Source organism: Cervus elaphus, chromosome 18 (assembly GCF_910594005.1).
Source record: "Cervus elaphus chromosome 18, mCerEla1.1, whole genome shotgun sequence".
In the NCBI taxonomy this organism is placed as follows: Eukaryota; Metazoa; Chordata; class Mammalia; order Artiodactyla; family Cervidae; genus Cervus; species Cervus elaphus.
This window is the reverse complement of record NC_057832.1, coordinates 106,885,759-106,913,170: the sequence shown is the minus strand read 5'-3', so window position 1 is coordinate 106,913,170 and position 27,412 is coordinate 106,885,759. Positions and strand designations below refer to the sequence as shown.

The 27,412-nt window shown below is 40.5% G+C and overlaps 1 protein-coding gene across 3 annotated transcripts in view; it reads left to right on the top strand.

Annotated features, from left to right (window-relative positions):
* The first annotated feature begins 7,831 nt into the window (after positions 1-7,831).
* The window catches only part of PTN (pleiotrophin), a 100,995-nt gene continuing 81,414 nt past the window's right edge, over positions 7,832-27,412 (top strand). For 2 of the 3 annotated variants that reach the window (XM_043873487.1, XM_043873484.1), the window contains exon 1: positions 7,832-7,957. The gene's annotated coding sequence lies outside the window, so the exon portion shown is untranslated. Of the gene's footprint in view, positions 7,958-22,811; positions 22,831-27,412 lie in introns of those variants that run through there. The other variant, XM_043873486.1, reaches the window with a different exon arrangement.

Genomic DNA, 27,412 nt, shown 5'->3' with positions numbered 1-27,412 from the left:
TTTGTTCAGATGAACACATATTAACTATAGACTTCCAAATCCCTAAAATTATATCAAAATGTCCAATCTCATATTCAGGAATCAGGAGTTTAGATCACTTGTTCTACTATATTTTAGAGAGAAGAAGATAAAGGTCAAACGTCATGGGTGATTTATCCAAAGTCAGAAAATGAACCAGCAGCAGGTCAAGGGGATCTGACGAGGCTCGCTTTTAACCTGATATTCTTGGGTCTGCATTCCTTACAAATGACAATTCACTGTTTTGTTTTTGAAACAGAGAGTTCTGAGAGAGGTGCTGGAGGTGATGGGCCAGCTCATTGCCACTGTATCATTCTGGAAAGTCTTCATGGTGCAGGAGGAACTTGACTGAAGAACAGGGTTTGGGTAAATGCATTAGAGCAGGATAGACCTTATCGGTCCAGAAAAATAGCAGGAACTCAGGAGGCATAAAGAAGCATGTTATGTACAGAGGCTACTGACACAGCTGCCTGACTACAATAGAAATGGATACTGGATATGATAAGAAATGAAGCACATTATTAAGGAGCAAATTTTAGATGGTGTCATTCAAAAACATCTTACCTGCACTGGAAAAATTTGGATTCTTGAACAAAGACTGACAAGACGACAAGTTCTTAAAAGATTTTCTTTCTTTCAGTCTTTCTCCATGCTTTATACATCTGTCAAATTAAGCTTCCTAAATACTGCATGCACTGTGTCAATCTTTTTCAGAAATCTCCACGTCTCTGCAGGGTCTATTAATACAATAAAGGCAGACTCAAGAGCTGCCCCAAAGTGACTCTCATACCAACTTAGGTTTGCTCCCAGACCTGGTCTCTGCTTTGGCCAAAACTGCCCACAAATCATAGCTAGCATTCTTACTGGGCTTTGCGGGCTTTCTTAGCTGGAATAATCGCTGTCTCTGACTCTACTCATCACATTAAAAAAAAAATTTTTTTTCTTCAAAATCCAGTATAAATCTTTCCATTTCTATTAAGTGTTCTCTCATTTTTCCTGACTTTGGCTGTGGGTGATTTTTCTTCTGAACTGAGGAAAAAACCCTTCATTATTAACCCATGCACATTTGCTAGTCATGCCATATGTGTAACTTCTTTGAGGACAGGGCACATGTCTTTCATTGTGGCTTTGTCTTTGCATGCCCCCAGCATAAGTTCTGCCCTGGTCTTGAAGCAGAATCTGAAGGTTGACTACTCAGGCACCTATACACTGCAGACATCCTTCTTGGTTGACTATCAACCAAACACCTATTAATAATAGGGGTGAGCAATCTAATTGGGAAATGAGCAAAGAAAAAAAAATGATTTCTTAAAGTTAAGTGGTCTACTTTTGAAAGTCTTAGGATACAGCTTTTATTTAAGGGATATATATATTTAAAGGACTTGTTATTTCATGACATATTTCCTTCACATGGATCTAGAGCCAATTTAATGCAGTGCCTGACCCAGATTTTAACACAGTGATTTTAAAGATTCTTTATCAATTTAGTGAATGGTGATATAGTGTTTGTTAATAACCAAGCAGTGTTCTAGACATATTAAAAGCTTAATTTTCTTTGCAAATTTGCGTGGCAGGCACTGTTATTATCCTTACTTTTCAAATGGTAAACCAAGGTGTGTGCGCATGCTCAGTGGCTAAGTCATGTCTGATTCTTTGTGACTCCATGGACTGTAGCCTGCCAGGTCCTCTGTCCATGGGATTTCCAAGACAAGAATACTGAAGTGGGTTGCCGTTTCCTTCTCTAGGGGATCTTCCTGACCCAGGGATCAAACCAGTCTACTGAATTGGCAGGTGGATTCTTTACCACTGAGCCACCTGGAAAGCCCAAACCAAGGCACAGGGGGCTTAAGTAAGTTACTAAAGGTCACACAGTCAATAAGTGAAAGTCCTAGGTTTGAAACCAGTTACTCTGATTAGAGTCAATGTTATTAACCTCTACACCTAATGACCTTATTATTTGATTTTGTGAAGAATTTTCTTGAGATCCACTTAAGAATTTTAATTATATACAATAAAGTGTACCCATGCTAAGTGTATAGTTTGAAGATTTTTAATAAATGTGTATTTTCATGTAACCACATCAATAGATTATTTGGTGGTTCTTCTATCAACCTCTCCCACCCTGTATTGCAGTCACAGGCAACACTGATCTGCTTTTTGTCAATGCAGATTAGATTTAGTTTTTCTAGAATTTTATATAATATAATCATACCTTATGTGCTCACAAGTGTCTGGCTTGTTTTGCACTGTGTAATGTTTTTGAAGTTAATCCACATTGTTGTATGTATCAGCAGTTTATTCTTTTATTGCTGAGTAACATCTCATTGAATGGACCTACTACATTTTATTAACACATTCAACAACTGATGGATTTCCAATTTGGGTCTGTCGAGAATAAAAGTGCATTTATGTAAAAACTTTTGTGTGGGGTACAGATTTTTATTTAACTTGAGTAAATACCTAAGAGTGAAAAGTCCAGATCATGTTTAATTTATTAAATTTATTAACAGGTGTTGAACTGTTTTCCAAACTGGTTGTATCATTTTATATTGTCACCAATGCTTAGGATTGTCAGTCTTTTTAATTTTAGCTCTTTGGGTAGGTAGGTAGTGGTGTCTCACTGAGGTTTGAGTTTGCATTTCCTTGAGGAGCAAATGCTAAGCTTATTAGCATTTACATATTTTCTTTTGTGATGTGTCTGGTGAGAGCTTTTGGCAATTTTTTATTAGGATGGCTGACTTCTGGTTATTGAGTTATGTGGAATCTTTAATATCCTGGGTCACAATCTCTGTCAGACACATATTTTGAGAAAACAGCTGGCCTCTGCTGTATCTGAGGCTGTGAAACCCAGGATACAGAAGGTCAACTGCATTATGCTGTTTTATATAAGGGACTTGAGCATGATTAGGTTTTAGTATCATGGAAGTCCTAGAACCAACCTCCCTGGCAAATACTGAGGGACGACTGTATATATTTTCACTGTCAGGATTGCCTCATTATTTTTAGGATGGCTTTCAAAGAGTGAGATTTCATCTTAGATAAAGTGCAATTTATTAATGTTTTAATAATAATTTGTGCTTTCATGTCTAACCTATGAAATCTTCACCTAACTTCAGAGTAACAATGGTTTTCTCCAACTCTTTATCTAGAAATTCTATATTATTTACTTTTACATTTAGGTCTATGGGCCGTTTGGAGTCAACTTTTCTCTATGGTATCAAAGTTTGCTCCTTTCCATGTGGTTATTCAGTTCTTTCAGGATCATTTGTTAGAAAGACCATCTTGTCTCCACTGAAATATGTTGGAGTCCATTTGTGAATTGATGATTTTGTTCTTTATTACCCATGAGTCTCTATTAAACAATAATTTTTATTATTTTTATTTTATAGCAGGACTTGATACCAAGCAATGTGTCTTCCAAATTTGTCCTTTTCTTCTAAAAATAAAGCCTATTTTATAGACATTTGTTCCAAAGAAGATATACAGATGGCTCTGAGGCACATGAAAGAAAAAAAAAAGCTCAATATTGCTAATCATCAGATAAATGCAAATCAAAACCACAATGAGATATCACCTCACACTTGTCAAAATGGCTATCATGAAAAAGTCTACAAATAACAAATGTTGGTGAGGATATGGAGAAAAGGGTTGGGGACCTTCTTTACTTTAAGCCACATGTGTCTGAAGCTCCTTGACCCCATACTGAAGAGACTTGGTTCACAAATTAAAGATGCAGAGTCGAAAGATGGAAAGACCTGGGTCCTTGAAGACTTTAAAATACTGACTTGATCAAACTATGTTGTTCATGAGATAAATTCTCGAACTACTTAAGCCCTTCTTAGCTGAGTTTTCTGTTTTCTTTTCCAGTAAAACTGCAGTCATTTTTAAAAATTACCGTAAGTTGAAGTAAGTTTTGTAATTTAGTCACAAAGATAAAAAAATAAAAGTTTTTTTAAAAATTACCTTTGAACTATTCCAGAGAGAGGAAGGGAAACGTATTAATGAGACTTCCATCATACTGAGAGTGTGATGAATTATCCTTTTGCATTCTAGGCATATTGAAGAACTCAGGGTGGTAATCAAGAATCTAAATGTCCTGCCAAGTAGGCAATCCAGGAGACACAGTGGCCAATTTTTCAGCAGGTTGCTTCACATTTTTTAACTTCATGCTGATCACATTTCTCCTTGTATTTGTCACTGCAGAATCAGCCGCCTCATTTTCAAAACACCCTTAGGATATGTTATAATTTCTATGATTTCAAATCATCTTGCATGTAGTTATATTTTAGCCTGGTAACACCCATGCAGAGGGCTCACTAATTACACTGGAGAGGCTGGGAGCTGACATGAGCAAGTCAAGGTGACTGCTGACAGGCACTTTTGGGGGCAGAGAACATATGAAAGAATAAGTTTGGAGTTAGTTATTCTTCACAAGAAACAGGGACAAGCAGAAGAAGTCTGGTCAGTGAGAAACTGCTGTAGCCTCCTAACTGGAATCTCTGCTTCTACCCTTGTCTTTGTGTGGTCTTTTCAACACAGCAGAGAGACCCTGTTAAACCAGAGACTTAATTGCCTTTCACCTCATTCAGAATAAAAGTGGAATTCCTGATGGAGGACACAGACCTTGCACAATCTGGCCCACTACCTTCCTCACCTCCATCCCCACCTCCACCCATTCTGTTCCTGCCCCTGTGACCTCCCCAGTGGTCCTCTACCACATCCAGCAGCCAGGCCTCAGGGCCTTTGCATTTGCTGAACTTTGCCTAGAGGTCCTTCTCCCAGATAATTTCTTAGCTAGTTCCCTCACCTCTTTTAAGTCTTCACTCGGGAAGTCTTTCCTCCTCCAAACTGATGCTTTGATCTTCCTTCATAGGCCTATATCTTTAAAAAATTTCACTAATTTGTTAATTAATTTCATTTGCTAGTTTATATCAATAGAAGTGCAACCTATATGAGAGTGGGGATTTTCATCTATTTTTGTTCATGGCTCTATTCACTCAAAAACTTAAGTGCTAAAGAAAGTCAGCTAAATAAATGAAATGGCTTGAAATCTTAAATCAACAGACAGACCCATGTCCGTGTCACAGGAAGAAGTTTCAATGTGAAATAGCACATTTCAGAGTGTGTTAAAAAGTGTCTTCTTCAACTTTGGTGTACATGCTGGGTTGACTAATCTAAACCTTATAGGTTTCTATTTCTTGACAAAAAGAAAAAAAAAACTTTCTCATCTTCCTTTATATTTTAAAAATACAATGGCTAAAAATGGTAACTATGGTCCCATCCAGCCATTATGATCTCTCATTAAGAGCCTAGAAAGCCTGGTGGTGCTGGTCACAGGACAATGTGTGTGTATAATGTCACTGAACTGTACACTTAAAAATCACTGTGTATTTTACCACAATAAAAAAGTAAAAATAAATACAAATTTTTTAAATGAAAAAATAAAAATAAAAACAAACATTAATAATGCTTGTCGGGGTTTCTTAATCTCAGCTCTATTAACATTTCAGGCCAAATAGTTCTTTGTTGTGGGGATGCTGTGTTTCACAGCATCCCTGGCCTCTGCTCACTGGGCGCGGGAACAACTCCCTCCCCGAGGCTGTGACAACAACGTCTCCAGTCATTGCTGAATGTTCACTTATTGGCACAATAGCTCCTGGTTGAGAACCACTGATGAAAATAATTTTCATGTGTTCCTATTTGAATAAAGGGTTATTTTTTGATATAACACATGCAACATAATGGAAATCATGGGGATCTCATGCTTACTTTATGGATCCTTATAGAGAAGCATCATAATAACTGGTAGCAATATGTTACATTTGGAGATGTTAAGATAGTGTTTAAGAAGGCATCCCTGGCGGCTCAGCAGTAAGGAATCCATCTACCATTGCAGGAGACATGGGTTCAATCCCTGGGTTGGGAAGATCCCCTGGTGAGGGAAATGGTAACCCACTCCAGTATTCTTGCCTGGGAAATCCCATGGACAGAGGAGCCTCATGGGCTACAGTCCATGGGGTCGCAAAAGTCAGACACAACTCAGCGACTAAACCACCACCACCAAAAAATGGATAACTCTTTGTTTAATGGCCTGGAAATTTCACCCCTATGAAGTGACAGTGAGTACAGAGAAATCTCTTTCAGTAAAAGGTCTGGGAAAAATAATCATAAGTGATAATATGCATTCCTCCACAATTTATACAGGTAAAATCAGATTAAAACAAATATTGCTTTACTTCATTGGATAAATGGGACCACAAAAGGGATACAGGCAACCTGAAGTTTGTATATGGAAGGAAGACAGCTCCTTATTCATTTGTTTCATTTGAAGAAGGTGTGTGTCGGGTATGTGGAGAATTCAGCTATAGGGATAGACTGGAGGTGTGTAGGTGAATTTCTGATGCTTGTGCTTTTGAAAAAAAATGGATTGATTGATTCAAAGCACTGCCCTTAGTGAAGGCTCTTTGTCCCCACACAGTCCCTCCATGGTACATTTGTCCATGTAGCCATCAAAGTCTTTAAGACCCTAAGAGCTACTTCCCACAAAACAATGCTTTTTGGGGTTCAGGTTGATTCATGTAAATTTTAAGAGTTATATAAGGCACTTAAATAGCTATCTCTTAAATTGAATTAAAAGGAAGTTACTTCAGAACTATGGGAAACAGAAGGGAAGTATATTTTGCAACTACATTTGGGGTCAGCACCATCAAACAATAAGTGGAAAGGAAGTAAAAGAAGCAAGAGAAAGCAGAAAAGAGCGGCTGAGCAGAGGAGAATCTCCTTTTTGACTGTGCTTGGGTACATTTGCTTTATACTTCATCATTTCATGCAACACTTTCCTCTCATCTATATCACAAATATTTATGTGTTACTCAAATAATCCTAGGTCCGTTACCTTAACTTCTGTCCTCATTCGAAGAAAATGGAAATTCCAGAAAGACGGAAGCCCAGCCTCTGAGTTGTACAAACCTCTGAGTTGGAGCCACGTGGATTAAGCCCCTAAATTCTTGAGTGTCAAAGACATGTCATTAAGTAGGTCACTAAATGCACCAAGGAAGCCAGAAAAAGAAAGAGCCCCCTAAAGGAAAGTGACATTTAATTGGGAACTTTCAGACATCTGTCACTCTTTGTGACAAGCGCCAAAAAGTCCTTTGCACATGTAGTGAGGCGCAGGTGGGACGGGACTGACCGCTGGAGAGATTGATGCCGTGCAGAGGTTTGGGAGAGAGGGGGAAGGGCGTTGGGGGCGGGGTGGGGACAAACGGGAGCTCGGTTCTGAAGACTGTGGTTTTTCACCCTCAATAGCAACTACAAAAATCCCCGGGGGCCCAAACTGTAACCTAAGATACCCTCAACTGTCCATTTCAGATCTGCTACTTGGTAAACGGGTACGCACCCACCTGCAGAAGAGGTACTGCGCAAAGTTTGGCAAAGGGATATTGCATCGGTCCCTGCTAAAATCGAAACAAGTCTTTCATCCCCCGGCCTCTGGGTTCAAATCCGCGTGCTGGCGCCGAGGGTGGGGGCCGAGACGGCCCCCGGGAGAACCTCGCGTTTAAAAGAAGCTTCCCAATCAGCTCGCGAGGGAACGGCGCGCTCCCCCCTCCCCAGCCGCGTCCGCTCCCAGCCCGCTCCTCGCATCCCTCCCATTCTCCATTTCCCTTCCGTCCCCTCCCCGGCAGGGCGTGCGCCAGTCCGAGGCAGGATCGGGTTCCCCGCCTTCCAGTCCAAAAATCCCGCCACGGGAGCCGCAGAGCAGAGGAAAAGCCGAAGTGGAGAGAGGAGAAGAGAGAGAGCAGGGAGTCCCCGGGCGTGCGGGAGGCAGAGAGCAGCGGCCGCCGCGAGCAACAGCGACCTGGGTACCTGGACTCAGGGCAGAAAAACCTCTCCCGGATCAACAAAGGCAGCCTGAGCGCGCACCGCTCGTTTGCGACTCCAAGTAAGTCGAAGCGAATGCGCGATTCCTCCAGAGGTGTCTCGGATCGACACCTTTCTGGGCGCCCGCGCGTGATGCTGGGAAGAGTGGGAGAGAGGCTGCTGGTGTCTCTGCTCGCGGGGCTGCTTTGAACACTGATGTGCTCCAGAGGCGTACTTTGGGGGAGTCAGGTCAGACAGTCCGGGACCCTTGGGAAGAGTGTAAGCTTTTGTAATGTTATGGGATGTGCATGTGGACTGGGTTCCCGGCTTCCGGCTGGATGGCGAACGTGCGGGGGCTTTGCCCTTTGTAGTACCTGAGCAGTAGGTGTGTCTGTGGCTGGGCAGAGAAGAGAGAGAAAGTAAGGCAGCCTGAGCAAGCAGGCTCGTTTTCCCGTCCTTCCTCAGCTTCCCGGATGGCCCCAGGGCTTGCCAGCTGATGCGTCTCAGCTGGCATTTCTAGGTACCAAGTGGGAGCTTGTTCCTCCCAGTGCCAGCAACTACACTGCGCGTCCCTCACAGAGTATCTGGGCACTCCTTGTCCTGCCTGCCAGCCCAGGAATGGTTCTAGAAATGGTTCTGTACAAAGTTTAAAAGACACACCTTGCACTTCTTATTTGAATAATTTTAATAATTGCCCTGTACAGAGACACTTGAACCTTTTATTTCCCCCACATAAAGCTAGGGTGTATTTATTGCTAACTGGCTAGATTCTTAGTTTTTGAGTTGATGCATCTAATAAGTTAAAATATTTTAAAAGATAGGAATGTATTCTACTCCTTCCCTTCCCTACTTAATACATAAAACTTCTTTTCTCTTCAACACACACACACACACACGCAAGCACCCTTTTTTCTTTAACACAACACTGAGTTTACTTACACTCTTGTTAACTTACCCCTACCTCTGTTAACAACTGATTTATAAGTCTGGGGGAGACACTGAAAAACTAGGAGTGGCATATGGGGGGAGGGGTGGCAATGACTGGGGAGAATGAACAATTTGAGAAAAATTAAATTCCGGTCTTTTAGCATTTGGCATCTTTCATCTTGAGGGTTATTTAGGCAATTTGCTTTAACAGCTTGAGAAAGGTGATGTGTGTTTGTGTGTGTGTCTGTGTGTGTGTCTGTGTGTGTGTGTGTGTGTTGGAGGAAAGGGCCTGGGAGGAGATCCAGGAACTATCAAGAAAGCTTTTAAACTAAAAACATAATGAAGCAATTTCATGATTTCAGGCAAATGTGGAGTTGATGAAACAGTAAAGCCCATTTTAGCCTTTTGAGAATCTGGGGATAAACTGATATTTGAAATATTGGAAGGTAATGGGAGTGAGACAAAAGAGGTGTCTCTCAGCATAGAAAATAAAGCTTCTATTTTCCATCTTCTTTATGGTTTTATTTTTAAATAAATTAGGCATTCTAAAGACCAAGTCATTAAGAAAATTTATAGTCGAGTTAAATTCAAAGGCAATGAGAGTGGATATTTTCTTTTTTCCTCCCTTTGGGACATGAGTTATTTCAGAAGAGCAATATTTGTACTTTCTCATTTAAATTAGAGGATGGCTTTTAAACAATTATTTCATTAAAAAAAAAACAACCCTATTATTTTGTGCTTTAAGAAACTTTGGTGCTTTGAATTCTCTAATTGTACTTTAAATCGGTAGAAGTTGATCTTTCTTCTCCTCCTCTTCCCAGGCCTCTTTTAGGACATTTTTTTCTCATTTAGTGAAAAGCCTCTCTAAGAACACCCACCTGAAGCCATACTTAACGAGTTAGCTGCTGTGTCCCTGCTGTTTGCTTTTCAGGACAAGTGTATTGTGTTTTCAAAGCTAGAGCTGTGAGAGAAAAGACACTCAGTTAATATGTGACTTTTTATTATCTGACTTTTCAATGGGGTCTTACATAGAATGAGAATAGTAACATTTAAAAATATTTAGAGTATATTATAACACAATTCTGTGGATTTCTAGACTTCTTTTCATGATATTGGGAATAATAAATTTACTAATTTATTGAAAATTTCCACGTATACCTTAGTCTTCACATATAGCAATATGTCACAGAATCCACATATTTAAATGAACATTTTTGATGTTTTTACTCTAGAAAACCTTGTGGCCTGGTTTGGATTTTCACAGAACCTGATCATTGGAAATAACTTGAGAGAAATAAGGTCCTTAAATCATTTAATTGCTTTTATCAATAAAGTCAATCTTAGAAATTAAATATTTTGAGTTGAAATATTATTTTCCTTTTGAAGATACTCTTGCTTTCACATTTAAATGACATTCTCACGTGAATTCTGATCATATTCTTATTTGCCATGTGGTATTTTTTTACTATTCAAAACTTTCTCAGGAGATCGAGTTTGGTTGACTTGTTCAAAATGGTACATGAGTTAATGGTGGATTCAGGGCCAGTAGTCCGAATTCTGATTATGAATTCCAGTTCTCCAAATACACTTTTTAGTATGATGACATAGTAAAAAGGGGAACTGTCCTTGACTCCCTCCTAAGGTAATGCCCAAACCACGACCACCCAGGGTGATCAAGGGACAAGCTGAGTGCAGGTCAGTCCTGTGTGAAGAGATGCTCACCTTTAGGCATCTGGTGAGCCAGACATCTCCAATTGCCCTTGTTCCCTTAGTTAGATGCGGAGTGGAGCCTCTCTAAGGGTGAGTGATGTTGTCTCTTTTGGCTGCAGTTCTAATGAATAATCAGAGCTCTTTTGTTTCCTCTTGACTCAGGTCCATGTCACACATGGGGTAAAATAATATTCAGATATGGAGCTTCTCTCTATGAGCTGGGCCTGCTTTTTCCCATCAAGTCAATTGGCTTGAGTGGAATTTGGGCCACAGCCTTGTGTTGGAAAGCTGTTCTCCATTCTTGATGTTTATGTCCATTTCAAGTTTCCATCCACTGGGCCATTTTTCCATGCACTTCTTGCCAATCTTTTATGTGGCATAGTTTTCCAGGTGTCATATGATCTTTCTAGATTGTCAAACATAGCAAGCCCTTTGTTCCTCCCTATTTGAGTATTTGGTAAATGACAAGTTAAGACTTCTGTGGTTTAGAAGGCTAACTATAATGTAATGTTATCAGAGGGCATTATAATTATGGTAACATTGCAGATTTGATTATGTAGATCACACTCACCACAAATCCCTTTTTCTTTTAAGTAGGCAAGGAATACAGTGAATGGTTCATGCTCAAGGTATTTTGAGAAATAATTAAATTTCTTCTACACTGCTCTATTTTGGAGTCATTTCTTTGTAGTAGATTTAAATAAAGTGACATTTCAAATAAAAACATCATCATAATGAGTTTCCTAACACCAGAATTCTTAAGATTCTTAAAGTTCATAGTTAGTTAAAAAAATCTATTGTTATATATTAATCTTGAATGAAGTAAGTCAATAGTAACTGACACTTGGGCTCTTAATTCTAAGAATTGTGCTGAATAAGAACCAAAAACATCATTTTAAGGCACACATAGCATTCTATAACTCTCAGCTTTTACTCCCACTTCTTCCACTTTTTATACCTAGATATGAGATGACTGTCCTTCAGTGAAATTATAGACAAACATGGAGAGAAAGACAGCAAGTCCTTAAACTTCAGTGTGGAATTTGGGTGAAACTGATTCCGTCTGAAATTAAAGCCTCCAAGAGTGGGTTTTCCCAGGCAAATCCTCCCTCTAGGTGGCGCTCTAATTCTCCCTCCTCTTTCCTTCTCAGCCCCTCCATCACCCCTTCCCAAGACTTCAGTTCCTCCTTTCCCAGCAGTGTTAACATTGGAAAAGAGAATCATTTACTTCTTAGGATTACTCACTTTTACCACCAGCTCCACTCCACCCACCCCATTTACCCCTTGAAGGCAGGGACACTCTCATTCATCTCTAGAACCCTAGAATATCCAGAGTGGGAGCATTGAAATGCCTGATAAATGTCTGATGAATGAGTGAAAAAGTAGCTAATGATTCTGAATACCATTCTCTCTGCTCTTCCTCATGCTCCAGTGACCTTGACTGTCTTCTGTACTCAGTCCCTATAAACATCACCTGGTACCAGTTTCCTGTTTAAATCCAAGTACCCCATTCTCAACCTTGAACCTCTAGAAGAAGCTCTCCTCTCTTCCCCTCACCTCCATTATTGCAAACGTATAGATCTGCCAATTCTGTGGAGTGTCTTCCTGATCACACTTCACCTTGTTCATTTTAAAGCCTTTGACCTTGCATGGCTCTGACTCACTTCCATAATGGAGACAGAAACCTTACCTCTTCTTTAACAAACTGTATTATTCGAAGCCGTAAGACTGAACACTTGGAACATTATTTTCATCATAACTTCAGTGTGGCTATAGGCTTTTGCTTTCCAGAACTAGTGACAAGTATTTTCTCATCATATTTTCATAACAATTCTACCTCGGTAGGCTGAGCAGGACTTTTTTTGTTAAATTGATAAGGATACAAGTTTAAAGATGTTAAGATGATCCCATATGAGAATCTTGGAGTTCTTATAAGATCTTAAAATTCCTAGTTTGGATATTTTTTCTCCTCTATAATATAATGCCGTCTCTTCCTTTGGCTAGCTAATTTTCTCTCTCACTTGCCTCTCACATCAAACCTAAACACCAGTGTCTATGCAGTGAATGGCCAGATCACCCAGGGTAGTGATTCCGATCCTCAGTGTTTATCAGAATGACTAGAGTCGCATCTTAGCATCCAGATGCCTGGTGCCCATCTCCAGAGATTCTGATTTGAGAGGTGGAGTCAAAAAACCTGGACATGTGACAGGCCACCTGAATGTAGGTGATGTGTTAGAAACATCAGCTGTAACGCTCCATTATTTGAGCTCTAAGATGGAAGAAATCAAGGTAAACCACAGCTACACTTCTTACTATCTGTGTGACCATTAGCAAATATTGTGATCTTTCTTGCTTCAATTTCCTTATTCCTAAGATGAGGCAATGATACTTATCTCCTAGGACTGACATGAATATTAATCTAGAAAATGAGTGTGAAGGACTGGACCCAGCGTCTGACTGCTACAGAGTATTTGACGAGATAATGGAAATGCTGATTATGGGGGTGCAGCCCTCCCCATGAAAGCCCACCCTTGCTCTTCCCACCTCCCCCCTCCCAGCTGCTTTTATTTCTTATGTCGAGCTGGCATGAGATGCAAACAGACAAACAGAAACCTAGTCTCTGTCTCACAAAGGTGAGACTTCCTGCTTCTTGCAATGCTCCTGCCTTCTATACTCTCAAATTATTCTAAACACGGATCCAAAACCCCTTCTGAAAAGAAACATATGGGACATGTGATCATGCTGCAGGCCCCAGGGAATCTGACACGTGAGATCCCCGAATCAGGCTGTTGACCTTGGCCTTTCCTTTAGTGTCTGTGTACCTGCTTAGTTGTGTCCAAGTCTTTGCAACCTCATGGACTGTAACCCACCAGGCTCCTCTGTCCATGGAATTTTCCAGGCAAGAATACTGGAGTGGGTTGCTATTTCCTACTCCAGGGGATCTTCCCAACCCAGGGATCAAACCCGAGTCTCTTGCATCTCCTGCGTTTGTATGCTGATTCTTTACCATTGCACCACTTGAGAAGGCCCCCTGTAGTGTGCAGGAGAGCATTTTGCACACCGGATATTTCTTATCTAAGGCGCAGCCACTTCATTGCTGGCACTGTGATGCCCACAGCCATGTCCTCCCTGAACCTCCAGCTCGGAGGGCGTCCAGGTTTGAATCTCGAGCCTGCATTTATCTCATTGCAGTTCTGCCTGGTGCTGAGTATGTCCCGTAGGTCCTGGAACCTTAGGTTTTCTAGCTGTAAGATGGCGATGATGACGATGGTGATGATATATGCTTTGCCTTCCTCATGGGCTGGTGGTAAAGGTCAGTTGTATCTGTGCAACGTTTATAAACTGTAAACTGTTATTTGAAACATGAGCTTCTGTTAATAAAATCAATAGGGCCAGTTCTGTCTCATTCTTTCCCCAATTCTGCTGCTCATCATGATCATTTTCTCAGGACCTAGAGACTGCCTAAGACGACAGAAGGTAAGTTTGATCAGATGAAGTGAGTAGGAGGCAAGATATGTGACAGGTGTGAAGAAAAGGAAATTTGAGTCAGAGTGAAAAAAAGAGAATAGACAAGTCTAAAAAAGGTTAAACTAAAATGGCTATGAATTGTTTTACTAAATATTATGTTAAAGTGCTTCCTCAGAGTTGTACAAGATGCATACCAAAAATTCCAATCAGTTATTCTCAGTAAATTTAGGTTTTTATGGTGGATTAGCAGCACTTTGTTGATACTATAGATGTGCTCCTCACACTTTCATATGCATATCAGTCACCTAGAGATCTTGTTAAAATGCAGATTCTGGTCCAGTAGGTCTCTGGCTGACTCTCAGAGGCTGCCTTTCCCACAAACTCCCCGGTGATAGCAGCTGCTGGCCTGGGGACCCCATGTTGAGTGACCAGTCAATAGTGTTTAGTTCCATAATCTTGGAAGACTAGGAGAGGAATCAGAACTCTCTAAGCATGATGTCCATAGCTTAGTACACACAGTGAGGGTCACTGGCAATAACACGTCCTAATAGTGCAAGAGCCGATCATGCCTGTATCTTCACGTCCAAGTAATATTTATAATGTTGGATCATTTGCAGAGGAAATTGGCAGTCACCATCCGAATTGCCATTGACTTGACTGAAGCCCCTTAGGGATACAAGGCCCTTTGTCAGATGTGATCTTGGGTTTCTTCTGAGTACTCAGCTGGATTTTTTCCCTGAGAGGTGTAAGTGAGCCAAATATTGCCATTTTCATTTACCTTAGAAGCTGGCAAGAAGTGTTTAGGAAATTCCATTCTTAGTATGAGAATGATGTAATGTAATAGGCTTTCTGCATCCTACAGTATTCTCTTCTTGAAGGTTTAAACATCGTTTCTCTCTTGGAGGTCCCCTTCCATACCATAAGGGAAGTAGAGCAGGGAGCCTCCATCTGTGTGGCTTCCCAGGAGACACTGGGCTGCCCAGGGAAGGAGCCAAAGATGTTTGTCTCAGAGTCCAGATTTAATCAGTAAGGAACATGTTTCGGTCTCAATTTTAGCTAACAGAGAAACTCTTCTTCACTCAGGATAAGATGAATGGAGACCAGATAAAACTTTAAAATAATGTTTCCGTAATGGCCTTCCTCATTTGAGAATAATATGGCGTCTTCTAACCTGGGTGAGGGATTATTGCTCTCGACAGCGGAGAATCATCTCTAAAGTTTTAGCGTATAGTGGCCTTCGTTTCTGAGCATTAGAACATCAGAAGGCTTCCACTGGGCATCTGCCAACCGGCCAGATGGGGTGTCCATGTTAAGCCAGGAGTTGGATCTTTGGCTTAAAAAAAATATCCTGCTGCTTTGGAGAATCTTATGCGAGGGCCAATTTAGTTCTTAAAAAAAAAATATTTTCTGTAAAAAAATGTTGCTTTCTGTGTACAATGTATTTCTTTAAATATGAGCTATGATCCAAGATGATCAAATGAGGAAGTCTGAAAGCTGCTACATGAAAGAAAGCAGAGAGTTTATTAAGTTATTTTAACTGGTGAAAGTACTTAACATTTTGAAACAATAATATAAAGCCTTTCTTCCCATCCTCTTTTCTTGATTACAATATATGTTTAACTATTCAATTCAAGGCCTCTGGCAAAATGCAGAACCTTAAATTCAGCTCAATGCAATTCAAACTTGTAAAAAGATTGATTAATTTTAATAATGTGAAAAATAATGTGGTTTTTTATTACTATGTTTGTCGTTAGGAAAACACAAATATATACCTGAAGAAACACATTATTTTTTCTCATTCTGGAACAATGTGTGCAAACCATAGGATTTTCAAATCTTTAAAGTTATGAAGAAGGAAAAAAATGATGACTTATTATTCTGCTCAAAATGGGCACCACTATTAACAAGCTGATACACTTTTATAGTTTTCCTGATTTAACTTTTGAAAATAGTTGTGCAAATAATTGTCCTGCTTTTTAGGTCAATATTATAATCAACATATGCTATATTTTTATAGCTTTACATACATTACCATGCACATTTGTTTCTACTAAGTGGTCCAATTAAGATGGAAATTCAATTTATTTAGCTTGACATCAGTAAATTTGAATCATAAAAAGCTTAGTAAATTAATATCATGGACTCTCATTAAGAAGTTGGAAATAGAAAAATGCAGACAAACAACCATCATCCCACGAAGCCAACAAAAAAATCTTTCTCCCAGCAAAGGATGGATATTTAGATGGGAACAAATAATCCTGTGGACTTTAGTGTGTGCCAGTTAAAGGTCAAGCTGAGTAAACATTATCTTTCATTCTTAACCTTGCGGACCCTTCAGATAGTATCCAGGGGTAAATGTCTCCCCAGGGAAGCCACAGCTGCCTGATCCCACCCAGGTTCAATCTCAATCCTTTAGCAGGTCCCAGGAGCCTGAGGAACTCTGAGCTGCTCTGGGCTAAGATGAGTGGGCCCGATGCACTGCAGGTGGTAAACTTATGGGACAGCTGACCTCTCTGAAGCACGTCCCCCCAGGGCTTGGCACTCTTCAGGGAGTATTTATTTGGTCTGTTATTATTTGGAATGACTAGTGTACAGATTGGCTCTAGTTTAAAGTGAGTCAGATCACACTTGGGTTTGTCAACCACACTCTTGTTTGTAGAGAAGGGGGCGAAAGTTAAATGCTTTTATTGTTTGTGCCAGTATTGGGATTCCCACCAACTTGAGCCTGAAATAATTTCTAGCCTTTGAAAACAGCAGTTTGGGTCTGATGGTTAAGGATCACAGAGTTTGCCCTCTGATATATGATATCTGGGGATTGGGAGGTGTACTTCAAGGCTGTCATAAATGAGTTTGGATTGGAGAAACAGATCAAAAGCAAGTTAGCAGGAATAAGTAGGTAGAGGTGGATTTCTACCAACTTCTCTCTAACTCAATCCACATTTCCTAAAGGCAAGATAGCTATGGGTTTCTAATATCTTATCCAGTGATTTCTCTTGCAAGAGGTTAAAATGAGAGCATTTAAGGCAGCAGAACCAAGAATACAAAAGAAATAGAAATGGACTTGAACTGAGACCTTAGGGAAAGCATCCAAAAATCTGATAGAAGTCTGATGCTTGGGCAGAGGAGCTTCAGATCTCACAGATAGCACTAGGAAGGGGTGAAAGTTAAATGCTTTTATTGTCTATGCCAGTATTGGGATTCCCACCAACTCTTCCCTCCAGTCTGCATGAACTCTCTTTGGGTCCTCTGGGCTCAGCTGACTCTGGTGGGGTTCGTTAGGAGATTTCTCCCCAGTGGATTTGTCTTGTTTGCTTTCTAAGTCTCCTAAGCTCTGCATGCCTCTTGGTATGATGATGCCACAAAGTCATTCCAGGACAGGAGCAAGACTGTCCCCTCCTTGTTCCTCTCAGAGGAAGGATTTGCAGACAAAACAGTATCAGTTGTTCAAGTGAAGAGCTCCTGCCTTAAATAGGACATGAGCAATCTTGGATGCTGGACTGTGAGCTAGACAAACTGGCTGCTGGAGTCAACTTGTCCATAAGGCTTATACCCTCTACCCATTGTTTCCATTCATATCTTCCCCACTCCTGAGGGGGGATCCTGAAAGGAGATCAAGGAAAAGACCCAGAGGCTCCCTTTCACGGGCACAGCAGCATCCCTCCTGTAAGCCTAGTTAGCTTCTTGGATTAGTTTTCTACTCTGACTTCTACTCACCAGCTCTAATATGTAATGTAAAGTATCTTTGTTGAAGTCAGGGAAAAAAAAAGTTTAGACTTGGGCATTTCTATTAAAAACCACTTATTTTTATTTTGAAGAGTACATATTGTTTCCTTGTCTTCTTCACATCTCAAATTGACCACTTCCTTACCTAATTTCCAAGTTCATATCAAGGTATGGCCAGTTTTATCATCATCTATTGGAACTTGAGCAACTCTTGAAAATAAGTACAGAACACAGGAAGGTGTGATCACTCTCCTTAAGGTGATTTTAATGTTTCTTTGGTGAGGAAGGTCAGCCTAAAGTATTTGTATCTACTGTATATTTGTATCTACTGTGACTCATAATGCTGCAGTGAGATCTCAGTTCCTGATGGGAGGCTAGGAACCTCTGAATTTTAAGAGGTGAGAAATGTAATGGTTGAGTGCAGGACAGTTAGGAAAGCCTTAAGGAGCAAGTAAAAAAATTCCCCCAGAAGGTGGAAATGGAGGAACTATGGGACTGTGGCTGATTGAACTAATTTGACTTTTACTGAAATAGGATGTGGAAATACCCAATGAGAAGCGCCATGTGCAATTGAGGAGCACTTAAGATACATACCAGAAAAGATAGGAAAATACTGACTGGTGTTTCCTGATTGTAAATCTACAGATCTTAAAGATTCCTCAAGATGGCATCTAGCTGATTTTATTTCCATTTTTAGGTCTCTATATGAAAGATGCTTCAATTATTAAATCATTTTGGATTGTCTACCCTTGGTATTTAAAGGAAGTCACTTTAAATATTTCAGTGGTCCTGCGTCTTCTTGCTGAACCTCTTTGTTCTATCCTGTACCTCTAGACAGTTGTTTCTAGTTCTTTCACTTTACCGCTACCCAAATAGCAAATGGCAAATTGAGTAGTAGGTACTCAATTTGTGTTTATCATTGCATAGAGTTAAGACAACCTTTCACTTAGTTTCTACTCACTTTCCCCGCTCTCCTGCACTCCCTGCACCAGCCCTGGTGACATTTAATGGTAACTGGCTGCCTTGACCAAAAATTGTGACACAAGCAATCACTTTCTTTGGCCTCTCTAGCTTTTCTACTCCATCTTTCATACTCAAGGATGTTTTCATAATCATTGTGCAGGTGCTCAGAGTCCCACGCTTGCCGTGGTATGAAGACAGCTGTGTATCCAGGCTTCATGCTGGCCTCGGGCATCCCGACTTTCCCTTGGTGTGCTCTGGGGACAATGGCAGTAAGTCAAGTTCAGGCCCTGCCAGGGCATCTGAGGCTCTGGTCCTAGGAAATGCCAGGGCCAGGGAGGAGCCTTCATCCCCTATCACCAGCTACTTCTAGAAGCTGGAGACCTTGCTTTCTTTTCTTAGCACTTCTCCTTTTTCTGTTCTGAGCACAGTTCACCAACATTACTAACTGAGTCCCTGAATGGTTAAGTAACTTGTTCAAGGTCAGAAGCTGAGACATTGAGACACTGAGAACATTGTTTGTTTGTTTGTTTGTTTTTTGACTGTATCACGGGGCATGTGAGATCTTAGTTCCTGGACAAGGGATTGAACCCACACCCTCTGCTTCCGATGCTCGGAATCTTAACCAGTGGACCATCGAGGAAGTTCAAGAAGTTGAATCGGGATGGGGAATAAGTGTAAATCTATGGCTGATTCATATCAATGAAAAAAAGAAAAAAAAAAAAAGAAAAAAATGGGAAAAAAAAAAAAAAAAGAAGTTGAATGGAGATTATAGATCAACTATATCTAACTGCAAAGCTCCTAAACATTACACTCTTCCACCTACACCCGCTGTTCTATGGCAAGGGCTCAGTGAGTATCTGAAGATATTTTGACTCAGTCCCTTCCTTCTTCCCCTTTCCTGTGTCCAGGACTATGCTCTCATGCTATGTATTTTATTTCTACCGCACTACGAACAAGAGAATACACTCTTTTTGGACGAAGAATCCTGTTGTCAGACCATCTCCTTGATTGTATATTATTTTATTTGCCACTGCTTTCTCAAGCATTGGTTTGCCTGGCCCGGTGGTTCGGCTGGCTTGCACTGAGGAAGGTCATGGGAGGAGAGGAGACTGGAGGGTGTCTGGCTGATGCGCTGTCTGTCCCTCCAGGCTGCTATCACCTGACCAAATTGTTTGCTGGATTGCTGTGTTCCAGCCCCAGGGGAGGCCACAATGCCGTGTTTGTTTGTGTATGAGAGGCTCTGGCTTTGATGAGCAGCTAGCTTCAGTGCAGCTGAACATACAATAGGGACCAAAGGATGGGAAAAAAAAAACCCTGCTACAGTTTCCCATTGGAAAGCATTCGCTGTCAAGCTTGGAAATCCAACAGTGGGGCACGGATGGATAGAGGCTGGGAAAGGTTAGGTGATGGATTCTCCATGCCCTGAGCTCGTTGTGTGTGATACAGTCACTTCTTTTCCTAAAGTATTGAGCCTCTCTCTCTAGAGATGTCTTTTATGATTAAGGTTTGAGACTCGTATTGATGTGGTTTGATGAGGGGCAAAGCCTGGAAGCTGAAAAGCGTGAAGGAGCCCCACAGTGATAAGGGCAAGGGTAAAAACGGTGAAAAGGATGCACCTATCTTAAAGGGCTAGTTACTCACTTAAAAAAAAGTATTACTTTGGCTTCATGGAAGAGATAAAAAGTAACTATAACTATACTTCTATCAATGACAGAGGAAACTAGCAAGTTTTTATGTCATTACATAGGCAAGGTTAGTGATTTCATAACATAGACACTCTGATAACAGATAATTTACTTCTTCTCATTAAATTCAATCTTGTATCTAGGAAAAGCACCCCTATCTGCTGGTAGCTGAATAATAAGATGTCTGCCTAAAAACTCATCATATATCTTTAGAAGAGTGCTTCAGTTACCAAGAATTTTTCATCAATAGAATAGTCATCCGAAACACTGTGCAAGTTACAAAAGCCACTGTCCATTATCCAAGCTTGTAGGTACCTTATTTGGTCTTCCAAATGAGGGACAAAGCAGGCTGGAAATCAGAAAGCCACACAATGGTTAAATAAATGGTAGAAGAGTGGTTATCAGGTTGCCTAGACGAAGATACTCTGATCTGGCATGGAAAAGGGAGGCTACATGAAGGAGGTAGGGTTTTGAAAGACACAGTGGTGCTGCCCACAGCAGGAAGGCATGAGGAAGGCATTCCAGGTGAGGGCTGGAGAGGGAGGAGTAGCAAAGAGATGATAAAAAGTAAGATATCTGGGGACAGAGAGTAGAAGGGCTGGGTGTGTGCAGACAATGGGTGACCAAGGAGTGAAAGTTAGGATTAGGAAAAACGTTTTGGATAACAATAGCAAGACCCTTGAGATGCAAGCTGATCTGCTTGAACTTTATCCCCATTAAATAGTAAGGCATCTTTGGAGGTTCTGCACAAGCAAGGAAAAACTTTGCTAGAGTATAGGAAAGATTAGAGAATAACAGATTAGAGGTGGGGAGAATCCATTAGGTTTTTAAAAAGTAATCCTCTGTGTACCACCCCTCCTCCCAAGCCCTTGATCTTTTCAAATTCTGGAAATCCTGTTCACACTTTGGTGCTTTGCTTAAATATCATATCTTCCATGAAAATTGTCTTCATTCCTCTAGTTAAAGTTAATATTCATTCCTTTTTCTGTTTCACAACTTTCTATGATTTTTCTTTTATAGTTTTTATCCATTCATTCATTCAAAAATATGCAATGAACAAGATCTACTGGGCTGTATGTTAAGTACTTCCTAGTACAGAGATGAATCCGACAGTGTCCTTAAAGCTCACAGTCTAGTTGGAGAGCAGGCATGTCAATGGCTAATGGGTGTGGTGTCAGTACAGTGATCTAGATAAGCACTCTTGAAAGCCCATAAGAGAGATACCTGATTCATTTGGGAGTGGATTCATGGCAGGCTTCCAGGAGGAAGTGTTTCTTGACTTGTGTTTAAAGACTGCAAATGTGGGAGTTCCTGGTAGGGACAATAGTGTGAAACCTGACTTCATTTTTATACGGCAGTTATTTTAAATAGCTATTTCTCCCCTACTTAACTACAGAGCTCTTAGCCCAATGCTTTGCATGATGCCACATGTCTTTAAAAATGAATAAACGAATGGATTTCTGATGCCATCACGTTAGTGGGTACTTATGAATTCTTTCTGGAGACACTATGAAGGAAAATAGAAGCTATCTGATATTAGGATGGAAGTCTAGATGTTAATATGGGTGTGAAGGGGGAGTAAAAAATGAGATGCTGATCAGTTTGAACGCATTCCAGTCCCACTGATGGAAGAAACCTAAAGAAAGAGCTGGTATAGGAGAGGAGGTGGAGTGTCTTGGACTTGAAGGAATTGTGGAAAGAAGGATTATCCTCAGAATGGGGATGAGCTGAATCCAGGCTTCTCAGGTCTCTGACCTTCATGGGCATCTGCACCATCTCGGAGGCCATTTCACGAGAAGGAGCCTCAGGCTTGCAGCACTTGGCAGTGGAGACCAGGTTCCCAGCTGAACTCAAATTCCCAGGCTCAGTACTGTACCTTCCTCCCCAGGGGATTTTGCAACATGCTTCTGCCAGAATGAGGCAAGATCATGTTAACAGTTTTATTTGCTGGGGAATACATGTTATTACTTCGTTCCATCTCATAAGGTTTCCTGGGATGCATTGGCTTTCAGGAGAACTCTGTAATCAGGTCTAGGCATTCCACATGCACGTGGAATGGTCTGAAGCCACATCTTCCAAAAGAGATCAGTTGGCCTGTGAGTTGGCTTCTGTAATTTGAGTTTACGTTTTAGATGTTCACTGATCACCACACTGAGATGCCCACATTTCCCTTGAAGCTGCTGATTTTGCTTTGCTCCAAGGAATGATCTTTTGCCAGCCATGTACAGAGTCATTTCTTCTGCACCCAGTGGAAAAAGTAGTTATTCATGAAACACAACACCAGAGTGACCGTGGATGCCAAATTGTTATGGCTCAGTGAATATTGATTAAAATATGTGGAGAAACCCAAGTGCTGAGCCCTCAAAAGGAGAATGTGTCTTATGTTCAATGCTCTGCAGGGAAGGAAGATTCCCCTCCATCTCTAGTATTTTCTTTCTCCAGCTCCGAGATCTTCCTTTAGAGTGAGGGCAGAGTCAAGGTAAATGGATCATTTTAATTTTGTTTCCTTAAAAATTATTCTTCCAGCGTTGCCAAAAGCAAAGCAAGCTCAGGAAGTCAAAATTGTCTGGTTTCCAATCCCTAATTCATGTGAGAGTCAGAAGAGGCAGGAAATGTCCTGGGGACAGAGATTAGCCAGTTTTCTAAGAAAACCATTGTGCCTAGGATATATTATATGTGTTTATTGTTACAGATTAGGACTTAGTCTCCAGCTTCTGTTCACGGTAATTGGGAACCCGTGAGAGTGAAATCTTATGACTTTTATGGAGGTTTTACCTCTTCTGGTTCCTTTGACAAATAAGTAAGCTTCTGCCAGGGGGAGCCTACTGTAATACAATTAAGAATCTTTTATGTGCAGATTCTCCACTTGATATTAAACAAAATCATATCCAATTTAGGCTTCTCTATAATGAAGCTAGCAACTAACTTCCATGTAATATTTTTCCATTCACGAATTGCTTTCGTATATTTTTTCTCATTCTGTCCTCAGAGCAATCATATGAGATCAGTTTTAATAACTTCACTCCTTATACAGATGAGGAAAAGGAAACTTGGAGAGTGGAGTCTTGACCAAGGGTTCTCCAAGGAGGTGCCTCATCCACCTCATAGGATAGTTTGAGGAGTTTTTTCATAGTCTGTAAAAGTATTTTGTGGAAAAAAAAAATGCAAAGAAAAGTCAGCGTTCTATTCTTTCCTGTGTATAGATTGTGCTTTAAAACATTGGCTTGCAATATTCTAGAGCAGTTTCTTAAAGAACAGTTCACCTGCATTTGGATCTCCTGGGGTTGCATCCTCCCCCTCTGAAATCAGTTAGGTGAGGGCTTGGGAATATTAATTTTTAACCAGGCCATTTCATATGAAGCAAAGTTTGAGAAACTCTGTGTGTGTGTGTGTGTGTGTGTGTGTGCACTTGTAATAATTTCACCTTACAGTTGTTGAGAATAGGGTCCATTATGGTGCTAGCTGTCTTCCAGAAATTATTGGAAATAGACTCTAGGTTTTAGACCAGTCTCTAAGACTGGTTAACTTTGTTTCTGAGTTAAGTAATTTGAATCTTGCAGGCTTCCACTTCCTTAATTGTAAAACAAGAAGCCTAAAATAAAAAGATCTCTGAGATGCCTGAAGCACTTTGAGTCAGCGGCTGTCTTCTTGCCAAATTTTGGTCTCCTGATTCTTTTCTCTCTCCTCACGAAACACCCTTCTGAATGTGCTTCAGTCAGTGGTTCTTAATATGTGGTTCCTGATCTGCAGCATCCGTTTCACTTGGGAACTCGTGAGAGAAGCAAATTCTCAGGTACCACCCCAACCTGTTAAATTAGAAACGCTCAGACGGGGGTCAGCAATCTGTGTTTTAATCATCCCTTTGGTGATTCTAACACATGATGAGGTTTGAAAACCACTGACTTAATGCAGTTTTGATCCTGGCTAATAAATGTGAATATGTAAAATGTTCAGTTACATCTCGTTTTCTTTGACCTGTGCAGCGGCCAAAAGTCTACAGTTCTCTATTGCTCAAAGAAAGGCAATAAGGAAAATATGATCTCTGTGTTTTAACTGATGACTTCTGAGAGTAAAGAATCTGATTTTGCATGGTTCTAAAGTAGCTTCTCTTATACATAGAGATAGTTAGAGGTTATATGAAAGTTTGGCAGAGAATTAGTATTTTCAATTACGGGCAGTTTTTGCCTTGCATGGTTCCAATGTGCATGAAGTTTTGTTACTACAGTTTAATTAGCACCAGTTCCCGACAACATGGTTCAAATTTTAGTATATAACTATAAGTAATTGCATAAAGTACAAATTAAACTGCTAGCTTTTCAGTCCACAGAGAAAACAAAAGAAAAAGAAAGTGAAGTCACTCAGCCATGTCTGACTCTTTGAGACCCCATGGACTGTAGCCTGCCAGGCTCCTGTGTCCATGGGATTTTCTAGGCGAGAATACTGGAATGGGTTGCCATTTCCTTCTCCAGGTGATCTTCCTGACCCAGGGATCAAACCTGGGTCTCCCACACTGAGGCAGACTCTACCGTCTGAGCCACCAGGAAATCCCTCAGTCTGCAAATCACTCCATAAATAACAGATTTGCTTTATAATCAGTGAGCAGTCACATCATTTTTTCCATCCCTTGCCCGTCAGTGGTCCCTCTGCATTGGTAATTCATTTTATGCACAGACAGTGAAGTCTGGACTATTGTTGCCTCCTTGTCTCCCAGGATAAAACCAATGACATTTTTCAGAAACAGACAATTTAAAGAAGAAATTGGCCAACAGAGATGAATGTGCAGGCAAGAAATGAGAAGTGATTTAACACTGGAAGTGAAATTCAAATGAAACATCAATGGAGTTAGAGAAGAAATATCTATCCGTAGGTGGGTACGTTGACATTGCTGCCAGCTGAGAAGCTCTGCATTCGCAGCCAAAGACATTTAGTGGAGACAAGCTTGTCGATATAAATGAGGAAGACAGACAAAACAAAGAGGATGAAGATGTCCCGGAGGAACTGATGCTGGCAAGAAACTCACTTTAATGGAATTCTCAAGTATATTTTAAGATTTTGAAAGCATGAAGAGCAAAACGTTGGAGGCCAATCCAAACCTAGAGAGCCATGACAATTGGCCAAGGCATCGAAAAGTTGCTCACAATGTATTGTAATTTACACAGTGAGAAGACAGCAAGCTGTTCAAAGTAGTCATGATAAATATTTTTCCAAAAAAAGAAACACTTTAAATCTCAATATTTCTAATGTTGTAAGTTACCATATACTAAATAAGTATGAGCTTCCCTATAATTTTAAGTTTTCCTATGCATTTACAGGAGCTTTCCAGGTGGTGCTGTGGTAAAGAATCTGCCTGCCAATGCAGAAAATGCAGAAGACATGGGTTCAATCCCTGGGTTGGGAAGATTCCCTGCAGTAGGAGATGGCAACCCACTCCAGTATTCTTGCCTGGAGAATCCCATGGACAGAGGAGCCTGATGGACTTCAGTCCATGGGCTCACAAAGAGTTGGACACGACTGAGCAAGGATGCATGATGCACAATACGTTCACATCTGATACTAAGAGTTTTTAATGATTTTGCAAAAACTTTTGAAGTTCAGGGAGCAATCATGCTGCTGCTGCTGCTGCTAAGTCGCTTCAGTCATGTCTGACTCTGTGCGACCCCATAGATGGCAGCCCACCAGGCTTCCCCGTCCCTTGGAGTCTTCAGGCAAGAACGTTGGAGTGGGTTGCCATTTCCTCCTCAATGCATGAAAGCGAAAAGTGAAAGTGAAGTCACTCATTCGTGTTCGACTCGTAGCAACCCCATGGACTGCAGCCCACCAGGCTCCTCTGTCCATAGGATTTTCCAGGCAAGAGTACTGGAGTGGGGTGCCATTGCCTTCTCCAAGGAGCAATCATAATTGTTCCTAATTATTATTAAGGTTGCTTTCCATGGTTTCAGTTTACATGATCATTTTTATTGTTTCACATTTCTGTGTAAAGCAGTGACTGTATATATCTGTCTATATATAACTATATGAGATTACATGTTTTGTATTTTTAAAAGAGTATAGATGAAAACAGCCACCCATTTATTCACTCATCAGATATTTATAGGATGCCCACTGTACAGTGACACAAGGGTGAAAAGGTAAAAGGTACCTACTTATATTCTTGATAAATGAAGAACCAAATAAATAGACACGATTTCAGTTAGTGGTAAGTTCTAAGGAAAATAATAAAGAGCAATTAGATGGAGAATGATTGTGTTTATAGAAAGAAGGGGGGATGGTTTAGGGAGGAGGTTATCAGGAAAGACCTATTGGGTTTCTACTAAATTCTTTCCTGAACAGTAATAAAAACACCTGCCAAATCTTATCTCCTACAATTTCAGTTACTCTTGGCGACTCTTGGCGACCCCATGGGCTACAGCCCACCAGGCTCCTCTGTCCGTAAATTTTCCAGGCAAGAATACTGGAGTGAGTTGCCATTTCTTTCTCCAGGGAATCTTCTCAACCCAGGGATCAAACCTGTGTCTCCTGCATTGGCAGGTGGATTTTTTACCACTGAGCCACCTGGGGAACCTGGTATGAAACATAATGTTTTACTAATCCTAGTCATGTATGACCTGTTTTAAATAAAGCAAAACCTGTAATAATAAATTTATGAATAGAACCTTAACTCAAGACTGAAGCACTAAACAATATCTTATTTTTATTGATTGTAGGTATTTAAATCTGGAACCATATGTGTGAATCCCAAGGGCTGTGGGTATATTTCAACTGAGAAATGAATATTAAATAGGTTTTGGACAAGGAGAGGAAACCATATGCTGACAGTCATTAAAAATGTTGCTCAAACTTTAGTAAATAGCTTGCAAAAATTATATTGTTATAGAGAAATTATAAATCCACATGTAAAATACTTTTATTCTCTGTCATTTAAGAAATTGACATCAATGATAAGCACTATTAATGACGAGAAATACTGTCATTATTACATATGACTTTTGTCTTTTAACACATGGATATAAACAAAGACATTAGCTTATCTTTTTAGGTGGTGAAATATGAAACTGTGCCTA